This window comes from Bactrocera latifrons, unplaced genomic scaffold (genome assembly GCF_001853355.1).
Source record: "Bactrocera latifrons isolate USDA-ARS-PBARC rearing strain unplaced genomic scaffold, ASM185335v1 scaffold_1192, whole genome shotgun sequence".
Classification (NCBI taxonomy): domain Eukaryota; kingdom Metazoa; phylum Arthropoda; class Insecta; order Diptera; family Tephritidae; genus Bactrocera; species Bactrocera latifrons.
Genome location: NW_017534622.1, coordinates 36,248 through 39,812, shown reverse-complemented (window position 1 = coordinate 39,812; position 3,565 = coordinate 36,248). Strand labels below are relative to the sequence as shown.

Genomic DNA, 3,565 nt, shown 5'->3' with positions numbered 1-3,565 from the left:
CCTTTCCCACCATAGAAAACCATTTTGCTTTCATCGGTCCAAAGAATATTTCRCCACTTTTGGAGTGGCCACAACAAGTGATCGTGTGCAAACTTTAGTCTTTTGCCAATGTGATTTTTTTTCAAAAGAGGAACTTTGCGGGGGCTCCGAGCATACAAATTATTATCTCTCAAACATCGTCTGACTGTATGGACTCCACATGGCAGATYTAACTCATCTTTAATTTGTGTAGCTGCCTTTGATGGAKTGGCTCTGCTAATCCTTACTATGMGTTTCACCAGGGATGCTGATAAAATCCTTTTACGCTGATGTTTTCTTACTTCTTTATAAGTTTTACCTGCACTTATCAGATTATTTATCAAATTGCGTTTCTCCGTGCTGCAATGTTTTCCACGACCCACTTTAAATAAATAAATTGCGTGAACACAATAATTAATTTCTTTTTATATTGTAAATGATAATATTACTTACTTTTAAAAATCGTATATATCAAATTTTCAATTATATTCAGAGAACAATTAAACGCTGCTATTAATGTGCTCGCCATACAAACCACTTAGCATCAGTGAAATTAACATATGAAAATATGATGCCAACCTACCGTTATTCGAACATGACTAACTGCGAATACTAGTGTGAGTTAACGCTTTAGCAAAAAGAAAAAATGAAAACACTTAAAAATAGTAAAACTACACTGGTAGATAGTATGTTCTTCAAGGGACTGCTATTATTTTTCTCGCAACTGTATGTGAACCTCAGTGCCAAGAACCAGTGTTGGTTAACACCAGGTCAATAGTTCTCTTAAAATCCGGTTAATATTTCTAGCACCCATTTAAATAATAACAGATTATAATTTCTGGAATACTTTATACTATAATATCAGTAAATTTGTAAGTCTTAATTGAGCTTCTTTTTCTGGTAATAATATGTCGCGCTGCAAAAATGAATCAAATCGATCAATATGTAAGATATCTTAAGAAACTAGGGGAACGTACAATATTGCTGAATAATATTAAATTGGATATAAGTAAATAAAATATTGATCTAAGAAAAATTTAATAAAAAAACTAATTGGACTAACTAAGAAATCAAATACTTCTAATATAATTAATTTCAAGATTGTCTACTTTTTTAAAGTAAAAACATAAAAATTTCAAATTTAATACAGAATGCTTATTATCATTGTAAAAAACATTCTTTGACATTTATTTCTTGAAGATTATCTCTTCTAAATATCGGTCGTGGCTACCTCTCATATGTTCCATCTGCTGAGTCCCATTTTCGATGGCTCGTTCGATCATTTCGACTGGTAATTGTCGAATGGCATGTCTGATGTTTTGCACCAAAGCCTGTAAAGAAGCGRTATTGTCCGCATAGACTTTAGACTTTACATATCCCCAAAGGAAAAAATCTAAATATTTGATGTCAAACGAATTTGCTGGCCAATCGACCGGCCCAGAAGAGAAATTATTTGCTTACCGAAGTGATCTATAATAAATCCATTGATTGATGCGGTGTGTGAGAAGTGGCGCCGTCTTGTTTAAACCAAATGTGGCCGATATCAGTGGCTTCAATTTCCGGTTACGTTCTTACAGGTATAATTTTTCAATAAATGTGGATCGATGATTCCACAAAGCACACTAAACCATTGTTTTTCCTGAATGAAATGGCAGCTCTTAAATTTCTTCAGGTTGCTCTTGGTCCCAAATCCGACAATTTTGGTTGTTTACACACCCATTGAGCCATGGAATGGGTCTAATGGTGCTTTATATACTGGAATGTGAAAGAATCCGACGGAATTTTAAATTTCGTGAAATGGAAGGTAGGCGTGGTTGTAAACGGATTATTCTCATTTTCTGACTGTCGCTTAGCAACATTAGAAGAATGTTATTACAACGGTTAAGCAATTACAGTTTGCAGAGACAGACGGACGGGCGCAAAATCAACGTAATTTCAATTCGCCTTTCGTCATTTATGTATTTATGTATAAGGCTATATCTATCTCGATTAGTTTTAGGTGTTTCAACCAACCGTTAGGTGATCAACACTGCTTTTATAATATGTARCAACAATATCCAAGAGTAAAAAGATTGTGACATTAAAAGGCGAACTACTGAAAGTATTAATAACTGACTAACATGTATATATGTATATTTGGCTTATACAAAATATATATGCTTGTGCTTTTCCATTATAAAATCTGTTAATATTTATTTGTAGGCTTCTGAACATAAACGTAGTCAAAAAGAAATTGGCGACATTGCAGGCGTGGCTGATGTGACCATAAGRCAATCGTACAAATTGATGTATCCACATGCACTGAARCTATTTCCTGAGGATTTCAAGTTCACTACGCCTATTGATCAACTACCACAGATGTAGATTTAATTGCTTAAACTAATTATTCGCTATCACCATTAGAATAAATAAACATAAAATCTATAATTTGAAATTAAAAAAAATTATATTAACTTAGTTTTAATTACCTGCCACTTTAAAAACCCTCCAATGAAAAGTAAAACAAGAAAAAACCTTAACTTCGGCTGCACCGAAGCTAATATACCCTTCAGAGGTGCATTTCTTTTATTAACTGTGTGTCCAATTTGTATGGAAGCTATATGCTATAGTAATCCGATCTAAACAATTTTTTCGAAGATTATATTATTGCCGTGAGCAGTAATCCATGTCAAATTTCCTGAAGATACCACGTCAAATGTGAAAGTTTTCCATACAAGCCCCTGATTCCGATCTGAACAATCGGAGATTACATAGTTGGCTTATAWAATAATCTATATCAAATTTCGTGAAAATATCACGTCAAATGCAATAGTCTTCCCTGCCAGCATTTGATTTCGATTGTTCAGTTTGTATCGTAGCTATATGATACAGTTAACCGATCTGAACAATTTCTTCGGAGATTACATTGTTGTTTTAGGAAATAATCTGCACCAAATTTCGTGAATATATTTTGTTAAATGTGAAAGCTTTCCATAAAAGAACTGTATTCCGATCATTCAATTTGTATGGCAGCTATATGCTATAGTTAGCCGATCTTAACAATGTATACCAAATTTCGTGAAGATACATTGTCAAATGTGAAAGTTTTCCATACAAGAAGTTGATTTCGATTGTTCACTTTGTATGGCAGCTCTATGGTATAGTGGTCCGATATCGGCAGTTTGCATAAAAGAAAGGGACTGGTGCGTATATATACAGACAGACGTGCATGCACCTGCACCATACTCTGGAGTGCCGCCACATACACTGATACTTTGGTTCCAATTTTTAGGGTGGGACTCCCTAGCCGCCTTGCCGGCCGCAATGCGACTCCACATTGGACTAAATGCCCTGCCTGCATTTAGGTTTAAACCACAGCCACCACGAATCTCCCCAAAGGGCCAAACCYAATGAGCAGATTGGAGTTACCTCCAAGGGCTAACTGCTCCCCGTGGCACCATGTTAAAGCCTTTGGTATGACTTTTGTAACTTTTGGCTACTACCAGTTTGAGTCCATAGTAATCCCAACTTATGCCTCATGACATTTGTTGCTTGAACAACAAATGCC

The 3,565-nt window shown here is 35.1% G+C and overlaps 1 long non-coding RNA gene across 1 annotated transcript; it reads right to left on the bottom strand.

Annotated features, from left to right (window-relative positions):
- Window positions 1-311: 311 nt before the first annotated feature.
- LOC108978195 lies at window positions 312-1,012 on the bottom strand. Its single transcript, XR_001994091.1, has 2 exons — window positions 472-1,012; window positions 312-400 (listed from the first exon to the last, which is right to left on the bottom strand). It is a non-coding gene; the product is annotated as an uncharacterized LOC108978195 (long non-coding RNA).
- Window positions 1,013-3,565: the final 2,553 nt, after the last annotated feature.